At 56.6% G+C, this 24,695-nt stretch overlaps 14 non-coding genes across 14 annotated transcripts; all 14 read right to left on the reverse strand.

Moving 5' to 3' along the window:
• Nucleotides 1–160: 160 nt before the first annotated feature.
• On the reverse strand, nucleotides 161–351 carry LOC148806163 (U2 spliceosomal RNA). The gene has a single exon (XR_016089683.1). It is a non-coding gene; the product is annotated as a U2 spliceosomal RNA (small nuclear RNA).
• A 6,367-nt stretch (nucleotides 352–6,718) lies between these two features.
• LOC148806164 (U2 spliceosomal RNA) lies at nucleotides 6,719–6,902 on the reverse strand. The gene has a single exon (XR_016089681.1). It is a non-coding gene; the product is annotated as a U2 spliceosomal RNA (small nuclear RNA).
• A 6,388-nt stretch (nucleotides 6,903–13,290) lies between these two features.
• On the reverse strand, nucleotides 13,291–13,481 carry LOC148806165 (U2 spliceosomal RNA). Its single transcript, XR_016089638.1, has one exon. It is a non-coding gene; the product is annotated as a U2 spliceosomal RNA (small nuclear RNA).
• Nucleotides 13,482–14,270: 789 nt separating this feature from the next.
• On the reverse strand, nucleotides 14,271–14,461 carry LOC148806166 (U2 spliceosomal RNA). The gene has a single exon (XR_016089699.1). It is a non-coding gene; the product is annotated as a U2 spliceosomal RNA (small nuclear RNA).
• Nucleotides 14,462–15,246: 785 nt separating this feature from the next.
• On the reverse strand, nucleotides 15,247–15,437 carry LOC148806167 (U2 spliceosomal RNA). Its single transcript, XR_016089710.1, has one exon. It is a non-coding gene; the product is annotated as a U2 spliceosomal RNA (small nuclear RNA).
• A 773-nt stretch (nucleotides 15,438–16,210) lies between these two features.
• Nucleotides 16,211–16,401, reverse strand: LOC148806168 (U2 spliceosomal RNA). Its single transcript, XR_016089721.1, has one exon. It is a non-coding gene; the product is annotated as a U2 spliceosomal RNA (small nuclear RNA).
• Nucleotides 16,402–17,174: 773 nt separating this feature from the next.
• LOC148806169 (U2 spliceosomal RNA) lies at nucleotides 17,175–17,365 on the reverse strand. The gene has a single exon (XR_016089732.1). It is a non-coding gene; the product is annotated as a U2 spliceosomal RNA (small nuclear RNA).
• Nucleotides 17,366–18,138: 773 nt separating this feature from the next.
• LOC148806170 (U2 spliceosomal RNA) lies at nucleotides 18,139–18,329 on the reverse strand. The gene has a single exon (XR_016089644.1). It is a non-coding gene; the product is annotated as a U2 spliceosomal RNA (small nuclear RNA).
• A 783-nt stretch (nucleotides 18,330–19,112) lies between these two features.
• Nucleotides 19,113–19,303, reverse strand: LOC148806171 (U2 spliceosomal RNA). The gene has a single exon (XR_016089655.1). It is a non-coding gene; the product is annotated as a U2 spliceosomal RNA (small nuclear RNA).
• Nucleotides 19,304–20,076: 773 nt separating this feature from the next.
• Nucleotides 20,077–20,267, reverse strand: LOC148806172 (U2 spliceosomal RNA). The gene has a single exon (XR_016089666.1). It is a non-coding gene; the product is annotated as a U2 spliceosomal RNA (small nuclear RNA).
• Nucleotides 20,268–21,050: 783 nt separating this feature from the next.
• On the reverse strand, nucleotides 21,051–21,241 carry LOC148806173 (U2 spliceosomal RNA). Its single transcript, XR_016089677.1, has one exon. It is a non-coding gene; the product is annotated as a U2 spliceosomal RNA (small nuclear RNA).
• Nucleotides 21,242–22,014: 773 nt separating this feature from the next.
• LOC148806174 (U2 spliceosomal RNA) lies at nucleotides 22,015–22,205 on the reverse strand. The gene has a single exon (XR_016089686.1). It is a non-coding gene; the product is annotated as a U2 spliceosomal RNA (small nuclear RNA).
• A 771-nt stretch (nucleotides 22,206–22,976) lies between these two features.
• Nucleotides 22,977–23,167, reverse strand: LOC148806175 (U2 spliceosomal RNA). The gene has a single exon (XR_016089694.1). It is a non-coding gene; the product is annotated as a U2 spliceosomal RNA (small nuclear RNA).
• A 771-nt stretch (nucleotides 23,168–23,938) lies between these two features.
• On the reverse strand, nucleotides 23,939–24,129 carry LOC148806176 (U2 spliceosomal RNA). Its single transcript, XR_016089695.1, has one exon. It is a non-coding gene; the product is annotated as a U2 spliceosomal RNA (small nuclear RNA).
• Between the last annotated feature and the right edge of the window lie 566 nt (nucleotides 24,130–24,695).

The raw sequence follows: 24,695 nt of genomic DNA on the forward strand, positions 1-24,695 counted from the left end.
CGAGGCGCGGGAAAGTGCACGGAGGGAGCACGGGAACGGGGAGGGGGAGAGAGAGAGACACAGAGACGCACAGATGGACGAGAGACGAGACCGGAGAGGAAGGAGCTCCGGTCCACCTCGCTTGCTTGCTAGCTACGTCTGTCTTTTCACCGCTGAGAGAAGGTAGTGCACCGTTCCCGGAGGCGCTGCAATACCGGGCCGATGCGTGGAGAGGACGGAGCAAGCTCCTGATCCAGCTCCCTGTTCCAAAAATCCGTTTAATATGTGGTCCCCCGATGGGGGACGTATCAGATATTAAACTGATAAGAACAGATTTTTTTTTTTTTATGTTTTTATTACAAAAATAACAAACTACAACACACCAAGGTAAGACAACAACAACATTTCCACCATTCAAACAAAAAGAACAAATCAGCCCCCCCTTGGAACAATAGCAACACCCCATATGATATTACACTCCACAGTCAAGATCAAAAATCAGAAAGCCACAAAGTATAAATAAGACAATATTCATATGAGTTCAAACAGAAACCCTCCAAAACACAGTCACCGAAAATATTTACACAAATTCCTTACATTACCATAATCCCGCCCAGTATGCAAAATTAATCCCTCCTCCATCCCCAACATTTCCATTATTATTATAAAACCAAGAAATACAGAAACAAAACCATACACAGAAAAACAATTCAACACCCCAAAGAAATTAACCCCTTCCACCTTTCTTTTGCCGCTGCAAAACCCCACCTCAGGATGTCCCACCGGACACGTCTGCTGACATCGTTTTTGACTTTACAAATTACCGACACGGCTGTAACACTACCGCCGTGCTCCACCAGCTCCTTCCTAGCTGCCCATATATAAAACTTAACTAAACTTAGTATAAACCATAACAAAAATTCTTTGTTCCATTTCCTCGCTCCCTTTATTCCTCGAATCACCACCCGGCTCGTTAAAACAAAATCAAGGGCGACTTTCTGCAAGAGCTCCTCGCAGTGACCCCACACCCTTTGGGCGAAAACACAACCCCAGAATACATGTAGTAGGGTCTCCACCTCAGAACAGTCGGGATGCGGGCACTTGTCCTGCCTGGACAATCCATGCCTGTGGAGCGTGTCCCTCACGGGCAACCTGTTCCAGAGCAACCGCCAGTTGAGGTCCTTGAGTCTGTGTTCTAGACCCACCGGCTGGATCTGCCTCCACTCCTCCTCCGACACCCCCACGACCGCAGGTTCCCCCTTCTCCATAATAACCCTATACATTTGCCTATGGTCCGTTGAACCCAAGCCCTTCCTGAACTCCGGATGTTTCTGGAGCCACACCACAGCATGCCTATAATGCCAAGGCAGCTTTTGTGCCTTCGGCGTTGTGTTCGTCCACACTACCAGGTGTTTCATCGTAGCTGCGAACCACAAACGAATAAAACAAACACAGAGGTGATCCGGGTCTTCGTATAGGGTTTTACACAGATTTGCAATGAAAATAGTGTCTAACTTCAACGGGAAGTCCGGAACAGCCCTACCACCCCCCTCCACTGGCCTGCACATGTCCGCCCTCCTTATATACTCATGCGTTCCACTCCAAACGAAGTGGAAGACCGCCCTCACCAGGTCTCGGCGGAGCCGAGCAGGCAGGGGGAACACGCAGGCCAAGTGAAGCAGCAGTGGCAGTACGTCCACCTTTAAAACTAGCACTTTCCCCGTGTATGTCAGCGACCTATTCAACCACAGGCCCATCTTTTGCTTAACCTTCCCCATCCTCAGGTCCCAATTGATCCTGGCCGAGTCCTGTGTATGGTAGAGAACTCCCAAAATCTTCACCGGCCCCGTCACCAAGGTAAGACCACCCGCCACATCTTGTCGTTCTTTCCACTTGCCAAAATATTTAACAGTACATTTTGACGTGTTCAAAAAAGCACCTGTCCCTCTGGTCTGACTCTCTACTATCTGTAGTACTTGTGAAAGACTGCTGTCAGTGGTAAGAAACAACGAAATATCGTCCGCATAGGCAGCTATTTTTGCCTGTGCTCCCCCACTCCCCGGGACCACCACCCCTTCCACCCGGGGATCACCTCGAATCAGATGTAGAAAGGGTTCTATGTAGAGCACGTACAATAAGGGGGACAGAGGGCATCCTTGCCTCACCCCGCACCTGACTGGAATACCCATGCCTAGCTTACCATTAATGCATACCCTTGAGATGACATTGTTATACAAAACCTTGATCCATCTAATGAAGCCTTCGTCCAACCCCACTCTTTCCATCACCTCCCAAAGGAAAGTGTGATGTACCCGATCGAAAGCCTTGTTCTGATCAAGGTTCACAAGCATCATCTCAAGGTTCCTGTCTTCCACCCATTCTATCACGTCTCTGATCAACTGCAGGTTCCACTTTACGTTTCTGCCCTCCACACTGCAGGTTTGATCCCTACTCACCAGATCCGGCATCACCTTCCTCAGCCGTCTCCCCAATACTCTGGCCAAGATCTTATAATCGGTGCAGAGTAATTGGATCGGCCTCCAGTTCTCCAGATCTTCTTTATCCCCTTTCTTATAAACCAGAGACATGATACCAGTCCTCATCGTTCTTCCTAACTCACCCTCCTTCAGGACTTCATTATAGACCTCCAACAGCACCGGTAGTAACCTGTCCCGGAAGGTGACATAAAAATCTGTAGGAAGCCCGTCAATCCCAGGGGTAGTACCTTTTCGCAGGCCACCAATGGCTTCTCCTATCTCCGTCAGTGTTAGATCCCCACACACACCTTCCACACCAACCGTCTTCCTGTCGAAACCCACCAACCACTCATCCCACAAGCTCGCATCCACTGGTTTCTCTGAAAATAAAAACCTGTAAAAATTAGTTGCACACCTCACCATGCCTTCTATATCTCTGACAATGGACCCATCTTCTCTCCTCAGACCCTCAAAGAGAGTCTTCTTCTGTCTGGCTCGGACCGAGCCGAAGAACTGAGCTGAGCACTTCTCCTCGCCCTCCATCAGGGTGCCCTTAAGCCTAAACAAAAAATCCTTCGCTCGCTCTAACCAAAGTTCTTTCAGCCTGAGCTTGAGCTCTGAAACTTTTGCCATATCAAAAGCACCGCCCTGGTTGGAAGCCACATACAGATCTTCAAGTTCCTGCTGCAATCTCTCAAGCTCTCTTCTCTCTGCTACTTTCTTTTGGCAACAGTAGGAAATAGAAGCTTTGGAGATAGCCCTTTTACAGGCCTCCCACCAAAGAACCGCTGTCGGGTACCTCCCCCTCTGTAACTGGAAGCGTTCCAAAAGCGCAACTATCATGCTCTGATAATCGGCTTCCAATAACACTTTCGTGTTCAGCTTCCAGTAATTTGATTTAGGGTCCATACCATCTGGTATCAGATCAACCGACAGCAACAGATGATCTGAAAACCAAACCGGGGTAACCTGTGCCGCCTGTGTCAACCCACGCAGGGTGGTGAAGATATAATCCAGTCTTCTAAAAACACCCCTTCCGTTACTCCATGTGTGCATTCTCCCTCTCTGACTAAGATCTTTATGACCGTCCTTTAAATGAAACCGTGATATTAATTCCTTAAAACTACCCACACTCGCACCACTCACGTCACACACATCCATATTAAAATCCCCTCCCATCACCACCACCCTATTAGTAAACAGATGTGGCTCAAGATCTCTTAAAAACGCCGCCTGGAGCCGCCTTTCGGCAGGCCCGTAGACAGCTATCAGACGGACCTGCAGTCCGTCCCATACACCATCTACGACCATAAGCCTTCCCGGGACTATGATATTGACATCGTTAGCCGTGAAATTCGGGGTTCCACAAAGGATCCCAATTCCAGACGAGTGCACTCCCCCTACGCTCCACCAAGACTCCCCTTTAACCCAATCTCTCTTAAAGGTGGCAATATCACCTCTCGTGCCTAAATGTACCTCCTGCAGGAAACAAAAGCCGAATTGGCGCGCTTCTAAATATTTAAAGACGCCAATCCGCTTAACATGATTTTTAAGCCCTCTGGCGTTAACCGTACATACTGTGCGACTCATGTTGGATCAAAAGGAGTCCGCAGCTGTAACCCGTCTCCCAAACTAAAGTCACTTTGTATTCCGATAGGGCTAAGGACATTCTCCATCCCACTTGGAACCTGCGGGGACCCCTCCCCCAGGGATGATGGACTTACCCCAGGATCATCGGAGGTCAGAAGGTGGGTACCGCCGTCTTTCCCGGACTGTTCTGAGGTCTCCGAAACAGAAACTTCCTGTTCCACCACTATGTCCCCTTGGCCCGGGGGTATGGGGTCATCGAGCGTACTAACCGCGGCTGAGGCTTCCAAGGGGTCAGCCTCCTTACCCAGCTCTTCACCCCCCTCCCTCTGTTCCCCTTCCTCCCCACCCCCCCCTTCCCTGCCCCCTTCCCCTTCCCCTTCCCCCTCTACACCCTCCTCCACCCCTTCCTCCTTCCTACCCCCTTTCTTACCCTCCCCCCTCGCCCTCTTTACAGCAATCGCCTTTTTACGTCTCGGCCTTCTCTGTCCACTCTCTCCATCTTCTACCTTCTGGACCTCGACGTCGCTGGTTTCCGAGTCCTCCTCGGAATCTAGGACCTGGAAACGATTGGTCACCGTCTCAAACAAGCACACGTCAGACCTCATTCTTCTCTTTTCAGCCGCCGACTTCCTCTTTGTGGCCCTGCTCGGCTGGATGGACCACTCCGGCGACCCCGATTCTGCCTCCTCCACCTGTTCGGCCCATGATGAGGTCCCCGGACGCGCCTCTTCAGGTACCTCGGTCGCCGTTGCTGGCTCCTCTGGTCTATCGCCTCTGTCCTCTCTTACGTCTGCACAAGGCCTCTGGGTGGTCGCAGCCTTCTGCGGTGGTCTGGTCTCGTCTCCCCTCGAGCCCTCCGCCGAGGTCCGCACCACATCTGCAAAACTCCGGCTCTTCCTCGGACAGACCCTGTAAACATGGCCTTCTGCCCCACATAGGTCACATGTCAAAACCTTGGTGCAATCCTTTGTGTCATGAGTTGTGGCCTTACACTTTCGACACACACCACCGGGACAGTTCATAGCCACATGTCCTCTCTGAAAACATTTCTTACATGTCACAGGTTGGCCCGGGTAAAAGAGGTAACCCCTATTAGGCCCTATTGAAAAATAAGCCGGGGGGTGAACCACACCCTCGCCCTCAGACGGCTTAGGTCTCAGCCTCACCGTATAGCGCCTCTTACCAGTCCACACTCTGAGGACGTCTAAATCTTTCTGGCCTTCTCCCTGGACATCCACGAACCTGGATAAAAAGGTAATTATGTCCCTTTCTGGTACCCGGTGGTTAAACAAATGAATTGTCAAAGTCCTGAGTTCCCTGGCGAACAACGGCTCTATCAGGAACTCATTAAGTGGAGCCACCTCCTTTCCCTCGCACACTCTCTCCCAAGCCTTCTCACAAAGTTCGTCGCTCGCGAGAGACAGGTCGTAAATCCCTCGAACCGGGAAGTCTTGCAAACAATCGATGTCCTTCAACTCGATCCCCAAAGCCTTCATCAGGACCACTCGTTCAAACCGCTCACGGTTCATCCAGTCCTTCTTCCTCTCCGCATCCTTCACCACAAAGCGCACTGTGCACCGCATCAGCCCCTCACGGGACAGAGGGTGCACAGCCGCCGGACCGCGGGCCCGCTCACCACCGCCGACCGCCGTCATCTTGGAGGCCCCACTTCGCCCCCTGGGCTCAACCCAGGGCGACTACCCGTGGTGACCTTTGGTGGACGTCTGCTCCGGTCTTCTGGTGGTAAGGATCCGCCCGTCTGGTCTGGTCTGGTTCCGCCGTTCGTCGTCTTCTCCTTCTCCTCCTCGCCTTCGTCGTCTTCACCTTTTGACAAGTCCTCGGACCGCGGTCATGCCACGTATCGTCGGAACTTGGCCAAAAGGCCGAGAAGCGATGCCCGACGCCGGCCTTGGGCGGGCGCGCGGGCGTCCGGCTGGCGCGCAGCGGCGCAGGCCGACGCCTCTGGAGCCCGGTCCGCACGCGGCTGCCGGCCGCCCGGACTCCGCTCTCCCCCTCTCTTGCCTGCCTGCTTGCTCGCCTGCCTGCCCGCCAGTCCCGGGCGGGGGCCCTGCTCTTTGATCTCCTGTCAACGGCCCGACAACGACCGCAGCCGCGGGGGGCGCCAGCCGGCCGGCCTCCTTAGCTTAGGCCCCTCCCACCAGCAGCAGCCGTGCCGAGTGAGCTGCAAGCGAAAGCGGACCGTCGGCACCTGCGGGCAGAGGCAAGGGGCAGCGCTCTCTCGGGAGGGACGGGGACACACACACACCTGCCTGCCTGCCGAAAAAAAGAAAGAAAAGGTGTATATACTAAGTTTTTTGGAGGGAAAACGGCCGGCTGTCGAAAGGGGCCCGCCTGCAAGGACGGGGACACACACACACACACACACACACACACACACACACACACACACAAGCCACGCCTGCCTCCCTGGAAAAAGGAGGAAAAAACTAAGTTTTTTGGAGGGAAAACGCACGGGAGCCGAAAAGGGGGCCGGCCTGCTTGCCGAGAGAGTCGAGGCGCGGGAAAGTGCACGGAGGGAGCACGGGAACGGGGAGGGGGAGAGAGAGAGACACAGAGACGCACAGATGGACGAGAGACGAGACCGGAGAGGAAGGAGCTCCGGTCCACCTCGCTTGCTTGCTAGCTACGTCTGTCTTTTCACCGCTGAGAGAAGGTAGTGCACCGTTCCCGGAGGCGCTGCAATACCGGGCCGATGCGTGGAGAGGACGGAGCAAGCTCCTGATCCAGCTCCCTGTTCCAAAAATCCGTTTAATATGTGGTCCCCCGATGGGGGACGTATCAGATATTAAACTGATAAGAACAGATTTTTTTTTTTTTTTTTTATTACAAAAGTATAAAACTTACATCAAAAATACATATACAGAGTCCAAGACATTAAACATTACCATCGTACATCATTGAAACAGAAAAACAGGGTTCAACACAAAATTACATACATATTCTTACAACAAAACTAAACCCTTCCACCTCTCCCGGGCAGCGTGATATCCCCACCTCTGTGTATCTCTTTTTATTCGGCATTTTATTTCATGTAGTACTTTCTGATAGACGCTGTGCACCGTTATTACTTTCCCCTTTTTAATCAGAATGTCCCGAGCCGTCCACATCTCTGCTTTAATCATACTTATTATCAACCATAGTAAAAAGTTGACGCTGCCCACTTTGCCCCCCCCCTTTATTCCATACAGCACTACTGCCATTGAGATACTAAAAGATTCGTCCAACAGCCTGAAGAAGCGATTACATTTCTTCCAAACTTTTTGTGCAAAACCACACTCCATTAAAGCATGTTTAATTGTCTCAGGGCTCTTACATCCCTCTCTTGGACATGTTGCAGACCTTGTCAATTTGTGCTTATAGAGCACTTCTCTAACCGGCAATCTTCCCCACACAATTCTCCAATTAAGATCAATAAACTTATGGTCCAAACCCCGTGGCTGGATTCGGGACCACACAGCTTCTTTTCCTCTCCGCTCTGCCGGAACCTTGGTTGTCTCTATTATTTGCTGGTATAGACATCTGTGTTTCAGTAATATCGAGGCGTCCCCCTTGTCCCAATATTTCCTCATCCACCCTGTTGCATGTTTATAATACCAGGGGAGGTCTCCCCCGTGCGGCACAGCGTTCGACCATGTCACCACCATTCTCATATGCTGCGCCAGCCAAAATCTCACAAAATACTGATAAGCATGATTCACAGGTGAGTTCAAAGCAACACACAGGTTAGACACATAGATACAGTCCAACTTCATTGGAAAGTCAGGGACTTCTCTGCCACCCTGTTCTATTTGTCGAACCATATCCACTCTTTTAATGTATTCGTATTTCCCTCCCCATATAAAACGAAACACCTCACCAACTAAAAGGCGTCTGTACCTTGCCGGCAGTGGGTACACGTATACCAAATACACTAAAAGCGGTAAAATGTCGACTTTCAAGATTAAAACCTTCCCAACTAGGGTCAGCTTTAACTTGCTCCATAATCCCAGCTTCCTTCTGACTTCCTTGATTCTAGAGGCCCAGTTGCATTGCCCCGATCCCCTCCGTAAAAAGTCAAGACCCAAGATCTTGATGGGTCCTGTACATAATCTAAAACCACTGGCCCACTGCTGTGATATCTCGCTAGAACCAAAAGCCTTCACCGTACTTTTCTCTGCATTTAGACAGGCGCCCGATGCTCTCGCAAAGACTTTAAAAACATCCAAAGCGAAGGTCAAACTAGATGTTGTGCCTGCTAATAAAGTTACATCATCTGCATACATGGTTAATTTAACTCTTTCGCCTCCGCTCCCAGGCAAGATCAAGCCATCTATTTTGTCCTCTCTTCTAATTGCACATGCGAAAGGCTCTATGTAGATCGCAAATAACAAAGGCGAGAGAGGGCAACCTTGCCTCACTCCGGCTTTCTGGTTGATAAAATCTCCTATCCAACCATTCACTGCCGCTCTGCTCCCCACGTCGTTGTATAGGGTTCTGATCCAGCTGATCACCGTTGGTCCAAAACCTAAGTTCTCCAAAACCAGCCATAAGAATTTGTGCGAGACCCTGTCAAAAGCCTTCTCCAGATCTAAGTTGGCTAATAATAGAGGAACCTTCCTCTGTTCAGCCCATGATACAGCATCCCTTAATAACTGCAGGGTCCATTTTCCCGACCTCCCTTTCACTCCACTAGTCTGGTCCTTGCCTATTATGCTCGGCATCACCTGAGCTACACGATAGACAAGCGCTTTTGCCATTATCTTATAATCAGCGCATAAAAGCGTTAGGGGCCTCCAGTTTTTCAAGGACGTACGGTCTCCTTTCTTAAAAATCAGGGTTAAAATGCCTTCCCTCATGGACTTACCCATACGTTCCTTGCTAAAAATCTCTTTTATTAGTTCCAAAAGAAAAGGGCCTAAAATTCTCCAGAAAGTGCCATAGAACTCTACTGGAATTCCATCGACCCCCGGCACCTTCCCCCTTTTCAGAGACTTCATCGCCTCTTCCAGCTCAAGCAGTTCAAAAGGTTTTTCCAAATCAGCTTTCTGTTCTTCTGACAGGGTTGTCTGCAAGTTCTGAAGTATCGCTCCCGCTGCTTCCCTTTCACTTACCTTTTCTGAAAAAAGGTTCCCATAAAAACTAGATACTTCTCGCAGCATTCCCTCTTGATCTGTAATCTGTCCACCACCAGAGTCAGAGACAGCTTGTAATACTCTCTTCTCCTGCCTCTTTCGAATCTTGTTAAAGAAAAAGGTAGAACATGTCTCATATTTTTCTAGAAACTCCACCCTCGCTCTGAACAGAAAATCTCTTGCCCTCTTCTCATAATACTCCTTTATCTGTTTGACAAGAGTTGTAACTTTTTTCTCACTAGAGGGCGCTGTACCATTTCCACTGTTATAGGCTTTCTCCAAATCTCTCTCGAGATTCTCTAATTCCTCCTTCTCCTCCTTCCTCCTCTCCCTACAGTATTTCCTGGAGATCTTTCCTATCACCATCTTGGCTTCTTCCCAGATCTCTACTAGAGATCTGTCGTCCGGTCTTTTATTCAGAAACCTTGTTAAAAACCTTTCCATCTTCTTTATGTACTTCGTTTCTTCCAGAACCGAACAATTTAATCTCCAGACCCCTCTTCCAAAATTAATTCCAAAATCCACTATCCCAACATTCACAACACAATGGTCAGAGAACCAAACTGGAGTGACTTTAACGGTTCCCACCTTGATTGTGCTAGATACGAAAACATAGTCTAGTTTTCTGCACACACCCCTCGTGTTGCTCCAGGTACATCCCACTTGGGGTGGGATACTCATTTTATGACTGTCCTTCAAACTGTACATTCTCAAAATATTCTTTACCTTTCGGGCATCCCCATCCTTCTCATTATCAATATCAATATTAAAATCCCCGCCAATCACTACAGCCTTGTTTGTCACACATAAAGGACCCAAATTAGTCAAGAAATCCCTCCTTTCCCTAATTGCAGCTGGAGCATACACACACACAAACCTACCGTCTATCCCGTTGACCCTCGCATCCACACACAACAACCTTCCCGGCTCACTCACCCTCACCTCTCCGCATTCCGTTTGAGGGTTCCCGAACAGGATCCCTACCCCGGTAGAGTTTACCTTTCCAATGCTCCACCTTGAGGGGCCACGGTCCCACAAGGCGGACAGCGTCTCCTTATCTCTTTCATCCTTGATATGTACCTCCTGTAAAAAACACACAGTCGGTTTCAAATCTCTGATATATTCAAAAACAGCCACTCTCTTAGCCCTATCACGCAGCCCTCGCACATTAATTGTCAAGATGCTGCTCATTGAAAAAAAGGGTTAAGTCCAGGCTTTTTGGGCTCTCCCCTCACCCTCTTTGATATATGCCTGTAATTCTGATCCGCATCTAATCACGTCCTCCTTCTTTTTACCTTCAAGGCTCATCCCCAGCACTTCCCTTCCACTATGATCAAAAGTGATCTTAACACTGCTGAACTGCCTGAGGATGTCCTTAATTTTCTCAAACCCTTTCGGGTATCTCACCCCCTCCCTGTACCATGTAGTTTGCTTAAGGAAAGCACTGGTGGTCTCGATATCAAGCCTCCAGAGGCTTCCTGTCTGCCACACCTTCCGGCGTAACTCCTCATACCTCCGCTGGCGGTCTTTCCTAGCTAAATCCCCAGCCTTTTGGGCCTCCCTATCCTTAATTAGGTCCACCAGAACCTGCTGCGCAGCCATAGCGGACTTCTGTTCCCTACTTGTGATCCTAATTAGGTTTTTGCCCTCTACTTCAAAGACCACGCCCTCTTGTACTAATTTAACCAAATTTGGGACAGATGTAAAATCAATCTGCCCCTCCTCATTTATTTTCTGCTCAGACAGAAAGTCCTCTGTCGCAGCCACTATCAGTCCAACTAAGCCACAGGGTCGTTTACTGTGGCCCAAAAAACTTTCTGTCTGTTTTTCAGGTTCCATACTTGTCTGAGGAGCCGTGTCAGCAACCACCTCAGGGGTTGAGACCTCCTCGCTACTTCCTCCCATTTCTAATTTCCTTTTTGCAGTTCCACCAGTTCGTTCCACCTCTTCTCTGACCCCTATGGTTTGCTCAATGTTGCTCATTATGTCCTGCATGGCCTCAAGGTTTTTGGCCGTCCGAGCAGCAATGTCCTCTACTGTTGCTGAACCATCTTCCGCGTCTACCTCTGGATCCGGGGTGGGACTTCTGCTCTCTAGCTCCCGATCTTCCACCGATTTCTGCCTCCCCCCGTCTGCTGCTTCTCTCCCTGTATCCTCCTCTGTTTCTTCTGACACTCCAGTCGCCTCCTCTCCCTTCTCTGTACCTGAAACAGAAAGGGACAAAGAAGGCCCAGCAACCCCAGACACGCCCCCTGCTGCCTCCCTGCTTACCGAGATATGGCTCAGAGGGCAGTCCTTATACAAATGGCCATTCTCCCCGCACAGGTTGCATGTCTTTGTCGCCTTGCAGTCTGCTCCCAGATGTCCCGTTTTCCCGCAGCGTTTGCACATCAGCTCCCTGCAATTAGCTGCGAAATGTCCCTCACCTCCACACCTCCTGCATGTCAGTGGTTGTCCCGGGTAACTGAGGTATCCACGATTCGCTCCAATAAAAAACATCGCAGGGGGATGCAAAAAACCGTCTTCTTGAGTGCTGGCAGTCCTCAAACGGGCAAAAAACCTAATCTTCCCTGTCCAATACCTATTTCTGTCCATTATTTTGGTTCCTTTGGCTGTTAAGTCCACAAAACGCTTCAGAAATACCTCAATGTCTTCTTCGGGCACATAGGGATTAAACATCTGGACAATCAGAGGTCTGTTTTCTCTTATAAACAAAGGTTCCACAATATAATCACATAATGGCTTCTCCTCTTTTTTAGTTTTGGCTGTCTCCCAGACTTTTTGGCAAACCGCTCTGCTGGTCAAGAACAGGTCATAGGTCTTTTTCCCCAAAAAATCTTGAAAACAATACACATCAGTGGGACTCAGACCAAAGACACCACGAATGATATCATCCCCAAAAATTTCTCTGTCCCTCAAAACTCTTTCTCCAGCTTCTTCCTTCTGCACAAACCTAATTGTGTGTCTCAACTGACCTTCACGACTGCCAGCGCCCTCTAGTGGTCTTCCCGCCGAACTTCTAGATGAAGCCGCAGCTGCTGCATAACTTCTTCCTCCCTCCTTCGCAGGTCCTTTTCCAGTTCTTCCACGGTCTTCTCCGGCCAGGGTCCTCCCTGCCGTATCAAAAGCGCCTTCAGGAGCCGGCTCCATCCCTCCGTCCTCTCCGCTCCGCCGCTCCATCTGGTGGGTTGTAGAAATCGTCCGCCGCCGCTGCCGCCGCCGCCGATGCTCTCCTCTCTCCTCTCCGCCGCTGCTCTCTCGGTCTCCCAGCTAAGTCCTCAGACCGCGGTCATGCCACGTATCTTCAGATCTTAGCCAAAAGGCCGAGAAGCGATGCCCGACGCCGGCCTTGGGCGGGCGCGCGGGCGTCCGGCTGGCGCGCAGCGGCGCAGGCCGACGCCTCTGGAGCCCGGTCCGCACGCGGCTGCCGGCCGCCCGGACTCCGCTCTCCCCCTCTCTTGCCTGCCTGCTTGCTCGCCTGCCTGCCCGCCAGTCCCGGGCGGGGGCCCTGCTCTTTGATCTCCTGTCAACGGCCCGACAACGACCGCAGCCGCGGGGGGCGCCAGCCGGCCGGCCTCCTTAGCTTAGGCCCCTCCCACCAGCAGCAGCCGTGCCGAGTGAGCTGCAAGCGAAAGCGGACCGTCGGCACCTGCGGGCAGAGGCAAGGGGCAGCGCTCTCTCGGGAGGGACGGGGACACACACACACCTGCCTGCCTGCCGAAAAAAAGAAAGAAAAGGTGTATATACTAAGTTTTTTGGAGGGAAAACGGCCGGCTGTCGAAAGGGGCCCGCCTGCAAGGACGGGGACACACACACACACACACACACACACACACACACACACACACACAAGCCACGCCTGCCTCCCTGGAAAAAGGAGGAAAAAACTAAGTTTTTTGGAGGGAAAACGCACGGGAGCCGAAAAGGGGGCCGGCCTGCTTGCCGAGAGAGTCGAGGCGCGGGAAAGTGCACGGAGGGAGCACGGGAACGGGGAGGGGGAGAGAGAGAGACACAGAGACGCACAGATGGACGAGAGACGAGACCGGAGAGGAAGGAGCTCCGGTCCACCTCGCTTGCTTGCTAGCTACGTCTGTCTTTTCACCGCTGAGAGAAGGTAGTGCACCGTTCCCGGAGGCGCTGCAATACCGGGCCGATGCGTGGAGAGGACGGAGCAAGCTCCTGATCCAGCTCCCTGTTCCAAAAATCCGTTTAATATGTGGTCCCCCGATGGGGGACGTATCAGATATTAAACTGATAAGAACAGATACTACACTTGATCTTAGCCAAAAGGCCGAGAAGCGATGCCCGACGCCGGCCTTGGGCGGGCGCGCGGGCGTCCGGCTGGCGCGCAGCGGCGCAGGCCGACGCCTCTGGAGCCCGGTCCGCACGCGGCTGCCGGCCGCCCGGACTCCGCTCTCCCCCTCTCTTGCCTGCCTGCTTGCTCGCCTGCCTGCCCGCCAGTCCCGGGCGGGGGCCCTGCTCTTTGATCTCCTGTCAACGGCCCGACAACGACCGCAGCCGCGGGGGGCGCCAGCCGGCCGGCCTCCTTAGCTTAGGCCCCTCCCACCAGCAGCAGCCGTGCCGAGTGAGCTGCAAGCGAAAGCGGACCGTCGGCACCTGCGGGCAGAGGCAAGGGGCAGCGCTCTCTCGGGAGGGACGGGGACACACACACACCTGCCTGCCTGCCGAAAAAAAGAAAGAAAAGGTGTATATACTAAGTTTTTTGGAGGGAAAACGGCCGGCTGTCGAAAGGGGCCCGCCTGCAAGGACGGGGACACACACACACACACACACACACACACACACACACACACACACACACACACACACAAGCCACGCCTGCCTCCCTGGAAAAAGGAGGAAAAAACTAAGTTTTTTGGAGGGAAAACGCACGGGAGCCGAAAAGGGGGCCGGCCTGCTTGCCGAGAGAGTCGAGGCGCGGGAAAGTGCACGGAGGGAGCACGGGAACGGGGAGGGGGAGAGAGAGAGACACAGAGACGCACAGATGGACGAGAGACGAGACCGGAGAGGAAGGAGCTCCGGTCCACCTCGCTTGCTTGCTAGCTACGTCTGTCTTTTCACCGCTGAGAGAAGGTAGTGCACCGTTCCCGGAGGCGCTGCAATACCGGGCCGATGCGTGGAGAGGACGGAGCAAGCTCCTGATCCAGCTCCCTGTTCCAAAAATCCGTTTAATATGTGGTCCCCCGATGGGGGACGTATCAGATATTAAACTGATAAGAACAGATACTACACTTGATCTTAGCCAAAAGGCCGAGAAGCGATGCCCGACGCCGGCCTTGGGCGGGCGCGCGGGCGTCCGGCTGGCGCGCAGCGGCGCAGGCCGACGCCTCTGGAGCCCGGTCCGCACGCGGCTGCCGGCCGCCCGGACTCCGCTCTCCCCCTCTCTTGCCTGCCTGCTTGCTCGCCTGCCTGCCCGCCAGTCCCGGGCGGGGGCCCTGCTCTTTGATCTCCTGTCAACGGCCCGACAACGACCGCAGCCGCGGGGGGCGCCAGCCGGCCGGCCTCCTTAGCTTAGGCCCCTCCCACCAGCAGCAGCCGTGCCGAGTGAGCTGCAAGCGAAAGCGGACCGTCGGCACCTGCGGGCAGAGGCAAGGGGCAGCGCTCTCTCGGGAGGGACGGGGACACACACACACCTGCCTGCCTGCCGAAAAAAAGAAAGAAAAGGTGTATATACTAAGTTTTTTGGAGGGAAAACGGCCGGCTGTCGAAAGGGGCCCGCCTGCAAGGACGGGGACACACACACACACACACACACACACACACACACACACACACACACACACACAAGCCACGCCTGCCTCCCTGGAAAAAGGAGGAAAAAACTAAGTTTTTTGGAGGGAAAACGCACGGGAGCCGAAAAGGGGGCCGGCCTGCTTGCCGAGAGAGTCGAGGCGCGGGAAAGTGCACGGAGGGAGCACGGGAACGGGGAGGGGGAGAGAGAGAGACACAGAGACGCACAGATGGACGAGAGACGAGACCGGAGAGGAAGGAGCTCCGGTCCACCTCGCTTGCTTGCTAGCTACGTCTGTCTTTTCACCGCTGAGAGAAGGTAGTGCACCGTTCCCGGAGGCGCTGCAATACCGGGCCGATGCGTGGAGAGGACGGAGCAAGCTCCTGATCCAGCTCCCTGTTCCAAAAATCCGTTTAATATGTGGTCCCCCGATGGGGGACGTATCAGATATTAAACTGATAAGAACAGATACTACACTTGATCTTAGCCAAAAGGCCGAGAAGCGATGCCCGACGCCGGCCTTGGGCGGGCGCGCGGGCGTCCGGCTGGCGCGCAGCGGCGCAGGCCGACGCCTCTGGAGCCCGGTCCGCACGCGGCTGCCGGCCGCCCGGACTCCGCTCTCCCCCTCTCTTGCCTGCCTGCTTGCTCGCCTGCCTGCCCGCCAGTCCCGGGCGGGGGCCCTGCTCTTTGATCTCCTGTCAACGGCCCGACAACGACCGCAGCCGCGGGGGGCGCCAGCCGGCCGGCCTCCTTAGCTTAGGCCCCTCCCACCAGCAGCAGCCGTGCCGAGTGAGCTGCAAGCGAAAGCGGACCGTCGGCACCTGCGGGCAGAGGCAAGGGGCAGCGCTCTCTCGGGAGGGACGGGGACACACACACACCTGCCTGCCTGCCGAAAAAAAGAAAGAAAAGGTGTATATACTAAGTTTTTTGGAGGGAAAACGGCCGGCTGTCGAAAGGGGCCCGCCTGCAAGGACGGGGACACACACACACACACACACACACACACACACACACACACAAGCCACGCCTGCCTCCCTGGAAAAAGGAGGAAAAAACTAAGTTTTTGGGAGGGAAAACGCACGGGAGCCGAAAAGGGGGCCGGCCTGCTTGCCGAGAGAGTCGAGGCGCGGGAAAGTGCACGGAGGGAGCACGGGAACGGGGAGGGGGAGAGAGAGAGACACAGAGACACACAGATGGACGAGAGACGAGACCGGAGAGGAAGGAGCTCCGGTCCACCTCGCTTGCTTGCTAGCTACGTCTGTCTTTTCACCGCTGAGAGAAGGTAGTGCACCGTTCCCGGAGGCGCTGCAATACCGGGCCGATGCGTGGAGAGGACGGAGCAAGCTCCTGATCCAGCTCCCTGTTCCAAAAATCCGTTTAATATGTGGTCCCCCGATGGGGGACGTATCAGATATTAAACTGATAAGAACAGATACTACACTTGATCTTAGCCAAAAGGCCGAGAAGCGATGCCCGACGCCGGCCTTGGGCGGGCGCGCGGGCGTCCGGCTGGCGCGCAGCGGCGCAGGCCGACGCCTCTGGAGCCCGGTCCGCACGCGGCTGCCGGCCGCCCGGACTCCGCTCTCCCCCTCTCTTGCCTGCCTGCTTGCTCGCCTGCCTGCCCGCCAGTCCCGGGCGGGGGCCCTGCTCTTTGATCTCCTGTCAACGGCCCGACAACGACCGCAGCCGCGGGGGGCGCCAGCCGGCCGGCCTCCTTAGCTTAGGCCCCTCCCACCAGCAGCAGCCGTGCCGAGTGAGCTGCAAGCGAAAGCGGACCGTCGGCACCTGCGGGCAGAGGCAAGGGGCAGCGCTCTCTCGGGAGGGACGGGGACACACACACACCTGCCTGCCTGCCGAAAAAAAGAAAGAAAAGGTGTATATACTAAGTTTTTTGGAGGGAAAACGGCCGGCTGTCGAAAGGGGCCCGCCTGCAAGGACGGGGACACACACACACACACACACACACACACACACACACACACAAGCCACGCCTGCCTCCCTGGAAAAAGGAGGAAAAAACTAAGTTTTTGGGAGGGAAAACGCACGGGAGCCGAAAAGGGGGCCGGCCTGCTTGCCGAGAGAGTCGAGGCGCGGGAAAGTGCACGGAGGGAGCACGGGAACGGGGAGGGGGAGAGAGAGAGACACAGAGACGCACAGATGGACGAGAGACGAGACCGGAGAGGAAGGAGCTCCGGTCCACCTCGCTTGCTTGCTAGCTACGTCTGTCTTTTCACCGCTGAGAGAAGGTAGTGCACCGTTCCCGGAGGCGCTGCAATACCGGGCCGATGCGTGGAGAGGACGGAGCAAGCTCCTGATCCAGCTCCCTGTTCCAAAAATCCGTTTAATATGTGGTCCCCCGATGGGGGACGTATCAGATATTAAACTGATAAGAACAGATACTACACTTGATCTTAGCCAAAAGGCCGAGAAGCGATGCCCGACGCCGGCCTTGGGCGGGCGCGCGGGCGTCCGGCTGGCGCGCAGCGGCGCAGGCCGACGCCTCTGGAGCCCGGTCCGCACGCGGCTGCCGGCCGCCCGGACTCCGCTCTCCCCCTCTCTTGCCTGCCTGCTTGCTCGCCTGCCTGCCCGCCAGTCCCGGGCGGGGGCCCTGCTCTTTGATCTCCTGTCAACGGCCCGACAACGACCGCAGCCGCGGGGGGCGCCAGCCGGCCGGCCTCCTTAGCTTAGGCCCCTCCCACCAGCAGCAGCCGTGCCGAGTGAGCTGCAAGCGAAAGCGGACCGTCGGCACCTGCGGGCAGAGGCAAGGGGCAGCGCTCTCTCGGGAGGGACGGGGACACACACACACCTGCCTGCCTGCCGAAAAAAAGAAAGAAAAGGTGTATATACTAAGTTTTTTGGAGGGAAAACGGCCGGCTGTCGAAAGGGGCCCGCCTGCAAGGACGGGGACACACACACACACACACACACACACACACACACACACACAAGCCACGCCTGCCTCCCTGGAAAAAGGAGGAAAAAACTAAGTTTTTGGGAGGGAAAACGCACGGGAGCCGAAAAGGGGGCCGGCCTGCTTGCCGAGAGAGTCGAGGCGCGGGAAAGTGCACGGAGGGAGCACGGGAACGGGGAGGGGGAGAGAGAGAGACACAGAGACACACAGATGGACGAGAGACGAGACCGGAGAGGAAGGAGCTCCGGTCCACCTCGCTTGCTTGCTAGCTACGTCTGTCTTTTCACCGCTGAGAGAAGGTAGTGCACCGTTCCCGGAGGCGCTGCAATACCGGGCCGATGCGTGGAGAGGACGGAGCAAGCTCCTGATCCAGCTCCCTGTTCCAAAAATCCGTTTAATATGTGGTCCCCCGATGGGGGACGTATCAGATATTAAACTGATAAGAACAGATACTACACTTGATCTTAGCCAAAAGGCCGAGAAGCGATGCCCGACGCCGGCCTTGGGCGGGCGCGCGGGCGTCCGGCTGGCGCGCAGCGGCGCAGGCCGACGCCTCTGGAGCCCGGTCCGCACGCGGCTGCCGGCCGCCCGGACTCCGCTCTCCCCCTCTCTTGCCTGCCTGCTTGCTCGCCTGCCTGCCCGCCAGTCCCGGGCGGGGGCCCTGCTCTTTGATCTCCTGTCAACGGCCCGACAACGACCGCAGCCGCGGGGGGCGCCAGCCGGCCGGCCTCCTTAGCTTAGGCCCCTCCCACCAGCAGCAGCCGTGCCGAGTGAGCTGCAAGCGAAAGCGGACCGTCGGCACCTGCGGGCAGAGGCAAGGGGCAGCGCTCTCTCGGGAGGGACGGGGACACACACACACCTGCCTGCCTGCCGAAAAAAAGAAAGAAAAGGTGTATATACTAAGTTTTTTGGAGGGAAAACGGCCGGCTGTCGAAAGGGGCCCGCCTGCAAGGACGGGGACACACACACACACACACACACACACACACACACACACACACACACACACAAGCCACGCCTGCCTCCCTGGAAAAAGGAGGAAAAAACTAAGTTTTTGGGAGGGAAAACGCACGGGAGCCGAAAAGGGGGCCGGCCTGCTTGCCGAGAGAGTCGAGGCGCGGGAAAGTGCACGGAGGGAGCACGGGAACGGGGAGGGGGAGAGAGAGAGACACAGAGACACACAGATGGACGAGAGACGAGACCGGAGAGGAAGGAGCTCCGGTCCACCTCGCTTGCTTGCTAGCTACGTCTGTCTTTTCACCGCTGAGAGAAGGTAGTGCACCGTTCCCGGAGGCGCTGCAATACCGGGCCGATGCGTGGAGAGGACGGAGCAAGCTCCTGATCCAGCTCCCTGTTCCAAAAATCCGTTTAATATGTGGTCCCCCGATGGGGGACGTATCAGATATTAAACTGATAAGAACAGATACTACACTTGATCTTAGCCAAAAGGCCGAGAAGCGATGCCCGACGCCGGCCTTGGGCGGGCGCGCGGGCGTCCGGCTGGCGCGCAGCGGCGCAGGCCGACGCCTCTGGAGCCCGGTCCGCACGCGGCTGCCGGCCGCCCGGACTCCGCTCTCCCCCTCTCTTGCCTGCCTGCTTGCTCGCCTGCCTGCCCGCCAGTCCCGGGCGGGGGCCCTGCTCTTTGATCTCCTGTCAACGGCCCGACAACGACCGCAGCCGCGGGGGGCGCCAGCCGGCCGGCCTCCTTAGCTTAGGCCCCTCCCACCAGCAGCAGCCGTGCCGAGTGAGCTGCAAGCGAAAGCGGACCGTCGGCACCTGCGGGCAGAGGCAAGGGGCAGCGCTCTCTCGGGAGGGACGGGGACACACACACACCTGCCTGCCTGCCGAAAAAAAGAAAGAAAAGGTGTATATACTAAGTTTTTTGGAGGGAAAACGGCCGGCTGTCGAAAGGGGCCCGCCTGCAAGGACGGGGACACACACACACACACACACACACACACACACACACACACAAGCCACGCCTGCCTCCCTGGAAAAAGGAGGAAAAAACTAAGTTTTTGGGAGGGAAAACGCACGGGAGCCGAAAAGGGGGCCGGCCTGCTTGCCGAGAGAGTCGAGGCGCGGGAAAGTGCACGGAGGGAGCACGGGAACGGGGAGGGGGAGAGAGAGAGACACAGAGACACACAGATGGACGAGAGACGAGACCGGAGAGGAAGGAGCTCCGGTCCACCTCGCTTGCTTGCTAGCTACGTCTGTCTTTTCACCGCTGAGAGAAGGTAGTGCACCGTTCCCGGAGGCGCTGCAATACCGGGCCGATGCGTGGAGAGGACGGAGCAAGCTCCTGATCCAGCTCCCTGTTCCAAAAATCCGTTTAATATGTGGTCCCCCGATGGGGGACGTATCAGATATTAAACTGATAAGAACAGATACTACACTTGATCTTAGCCAAAAGGCCGAGAAGCGATGCCCGACGCCGGCCTTGGGCGGGCGCGCGGGCGTCCGGCTGGCGCGCAGCGGCGCAGGCCGACGCCTCTGGAGCCCGGTCCGCACGCGGCTGCCGGCCGCCCGGACTCCGCTCTCCCCCTCTCTTGCCTGCCTGCTTGCTCGCCTGCCTGCCCGCCAGTCCCGGGCGGGGGCCCTGCTCTTTGATCTCCTGTCAACGGCCCGACAACGACCGCAGCCGCGGGGGGCGCCAGCCGGCCGGCCTCCTTAGCTTAGGCCCCTCCCACCAGCAGCAGCCGTGCCGAGTGAGCTGCAAGCGAAAGCGGACCGTCGGCACCTGCGGGCAGAGGCAAGGGGCAGCGCTCTCTCGGGAGGGACGGGGACACACACACACCTGCCTGCCTGCCGAAAAAAAGAAAGAAAAGGTGTATATACTAAGTTTTTTGGAGGGAAAACGGCCGGCTGTCGAAAGGGGCCCGCCTGCAAGGACGGGGACACACACACACACACACACACACACACACACACACACACACACACACACAAGCCACGCCTGCCTCCCTGGAAAAAGGAGGAAAAAACTAAGTTTTTGGGAGGGAAAACGCACGGGAGCCGAAAAGGGGGCCGGCCTGCTTGCCGAGAGAGTCGAGGCGCGGGAAAGTGCACGGAGGGAGCACGGGAACGGGGAGGGGGAGAGAGAGAGACACAGAGACACACAGATGGACGAGAGACGAGACCGGAGAGGAAGGAGCTCCGGTCCACCTCGCTTGCTTGCTAGCTACGTCTGTCTTTTCACCGCTGAGAGAAGGTAGTGCACCGTTCCCGGAGGCGCTGCAATACCGGGCCGATGCGTGGAGAGGACGGAGCAAGCTCCTGATCCAGCTCCCTGTTCCAAAAATCCGTTTAATATGTGGTCCCCCGATGGGGGACGTATCAGATATTAAACTGATAAGAACAGATACTACACTTGATCTTAGCCAAAAGGCCGAGAAGCGATGCCCGACGCCGGCCTTGGGCGGGCGCGCGGGCGTCCGGCTGGCGCGCAGCGGCGCAGGCCGACGCCTCTGGAGCCCGGTCCGCACGCGGCTGCCGGCCGCCCGGACTCCGCTCTCCCCCTCTCTTGCCTGCCTGCTTGCTCGCCTGCCTGCCCGCCAGTCCCGGGCGGGGGCCCTGCTCTTTGATCTCCTGTCAACGGCCCGACAACGACCGCAGCCGCGGGGGGCGCCAGCCGGCCGGCCTCCTTAGCTTAGGCCCCTCCCACCAGCAGCAGCCGTGCCGAGTGAGCTGCAAGCGAAAGCGGACCGTCGGCACCTGCGGGCAGAGGCAAGGGGCAGCGCTCTCTCGGGAGGGACGGGGACACACACACACCTGCCTGCCTGCCGAAAAAAAGAAAGAAAAGGTGTATATACTAAGTTTTTTGGAGGGAAAACGGCCGGCTGTCGAAAGGGGCCCGCCTGCAAGGACGGGGACACACACACACACACACACACACACACACACACACACAAGCCACGCCTGCCTCCCTGGAAAAAGGAGGAAAAAACTAAGTTTTTGGGAGGGAAAACGCACGGGAGCCGAAAAGGGGGCCGGCCTGCTTGCCGAGAGAGTCGAGGCGCGGGAAAGTGCACACGGAGGGAGCACGGGAACGGGGAGGGGGAGAGAGAGAGACACAGAGACGCACAGATGGACGAGAGACGAGACCGGAGAGGAAGGAGCTCCGGTCCACCTCGCTTGCTTGCTAGCTACGTCTGTCTTTTCACCGCTGAGAGAAGGTAGTGCACCGTTCCCGGAGGCGCTGCAATACCGGGCCGATGCGTGGAGAGGACGGAGCAAGCTCCTGATCCAGCTCCCTGTTCCAAAAATCCGTTTAATATGTGGTCCCCCGATGGGGGACGTATCAGATATTAAACTGATAAGAACAGATACTACACTTGATCTTAGCCAAAAGGCCGAGAAGCGATGCCCGACGCCGGCCTTGGGCGGGCGCGCGGGCGTCCGGCTGGCGCGCAGCGGCGCAGGCCGACGCCTCTGGAGCCCGGTCCGCACGCGGCTGCCGGCCGCCCGGACTCCGCTCTCCCCCTCTCTTGCCTGCCTGCTTGCTCGCCTGCCTGCCCGCCAGTCCCGGGCGGGGGCCCTGCTCTTTGATCTCCTGTCAACGGCCCGACAACGACCGCAGCCGCGGGGGGCGCCAGCCGGCCGGCCTCCTTAGCTTAGGCCCCTCCCACCAGCAGCAGCCGTGCCGAGTGAGCTGCAAGCGAAAGCGGACCGTCGGCACCTGCGGGCAGAGGCAAGGGGCAGCGCTCTCTCGGGAGGGACGGGGACACACACACACCTGCCTGCCTGCCGAAAAAAAGAAAGAAAAGGTGTATATACTAAGTTTTTTGGAGGGAAAACGGCCGGCTGTCGAAAGGGGCCCGCCTGCAAGGACGGGGACACACACACACACACACACACACACACACACACACACAAGCCACGCCTGCCTCCCTGGAAAAAGGAGGAAAAAACTAAGTTTTTGGGAGGGAAAACGCACGGGAGCCGAAAAGGGGGCCGGCCTGCTTGCCGAGAGAGTCGAGGCGCGGGAAAGTGCACGGAGGGAGCACGGGAACGGGGAGGGGGAGAGAGAGAGACACAGAGACACACAGATGGACGAGAGACGAGACCGGAGAGGAAGGAGCTCCGGTCCACCTCGCTTGCTTGCTAGCTACGTCTGTCTTTTCACCGCTGAGAGAAGGTAGTGCACCGTTCCCGGAGGCGCTGCAATACCGGGCCGATGCGTGGAGAGGACGGAGCAAGCTCCTGATCCAGCTCCCTGTTCCAAAAATCCGTTTAATATGTGGTCCCCCGATGGGGGACGTATCAGATATTAAACTGATAAGAACAGATACTACACTTGATCTTAGCCAAAAGGCCGAGAAGCGATGCCCGACGCCGGCCTTGGGCGGGCGCGCGGGCGTCCGGCTGGCGCGCAGCGGCGCAGGCCGACGCCTCTGGAGCCCGGTCCGCACGCGGCTGCCGGCCGCCCGGACTCCGCTCTCCCCCTCTCTTGCCTGCCTGCTTGCTCGCCTGCCTGCCCGCCAGTCCCGGGCGGGGGCCCTGCTCTTTGATCTCCTGTCAACGGCCCGACAACGACCGCAGCCGCGGGGGGCGCCAGCCGGCCGGCCTCCTTAGCTTAGGCCCCTCCCACCAGCAGCAGCCGTGCCGAGTGAGCTGCAAGCGAAAGCGGACCGTCGGCACCTGCGGGCAGAGGCAAGGGGCAGCGCTCTCTCGGGAGGGACGGGGACACACACACACCTGCCTGCCTGCCGAAAAAAAGAAAGAAAAGGTGTATATACTAAGTTTTTTGGAGGGAAAACGGCCGGCTGTCGAAAGGGGCCCGCCTGCAAGGACGGGGACACACACACACACACACACACACACACACACACACACAAGCCACGCCTGCCTCCCTGGAAAAAGGAGGAAAAAACTAAGTTTTTGGGAGGGAAAACGCACGGGAGCCGAAAAGGGGGCCGGCCTGCTTGCCGAGAGAGTCGAGGCGCGGGAAAGTGCACGGAGGGAGCACGGGAACGGGGAGGGGGAGAGAGAGAGACACAGAGACACACAGATGGACGAGAGACGAGACCGGAGAGGAAGGAGCTCCGGTCCACCTCGCTTGCTTGCTAGCTACGTCTGTCTTTTCACCGCTGAGAGAAGGTAGTGCACCGTTCCCGGAGGCGCTGCAATACCGGGCCGATGCGTGGAGAGGACGGAGCAAGCTCCTGATCCAGCTCCCTGTTCCAAAAATCCGTTTAATATGTGGTCCCCCGATGGGGGACGTATCAGATATTAAACTGATAAGAACAGATACTACACTTGATCTTAGCCAAAAGGCCGAGAAGCGATGCCCGACGCCGGCCTTGGGCGGGCGCGCGGGCGTCCGGCTGGCGCGCAGCGGCGCAGGCCGACGCCTCTGGAGCCCGGTCCGCACGCGGCTGCCGGCCGCCCGGACTCCGCTCTCCCCCTCTCTTGCCTGCCTGCTTGCTCGCCTGCCTGCCCGCCAGTCCCGGGCGGGGGCCCTGCTCTTTGATCTCCTGTCAACGGCCCGACAACGACCGCAGCCGCGGGGGGCGCCAGCCGGCCGGCCTCCTTAGCTTAGGCCCCTCCCACCAGCAGCAGCCGTGCCGAGTGAGCTGCAAGCGAAAGCGGACCGTCGGCACCTGCGGGCAGAGGCAAGGGGCAGCGCTCTCTCGGGAGGGACGGGGACACACACACACCTGCCTGCCTGCCGAAAAAAAGAAAGAAAAGGTGTATATACTAAGTTTTTTGGAGGGAAAACGGCCGGCTGTCGAAAGGGGCCCGCCTGCAAGGACGGGGACACACACACACACACACACACACACACACACACACACACAAGCCACGCCTGCCTCCCTGGAAAAAGGAGGAAAAAACTAAGTTTTTGGGAGGGA

This window comes from Atractosteus spatula, unplaced genomic scaffold (assembly GCF_055471065.1).
Source record: "Atractosteus spatula isolate fAtrSpa1 unplaced genomic scaffold, fAtrSpa1.hap1 Scaffold_56, whole genome shotgun sequence".
NCBI classification, from domain to species: Eukaryota; Metazoa; Chordata; class Actinopteri; order Semionotiformes; family Lepisosteidae; genus Atractosteus; species Atractosteus spatula.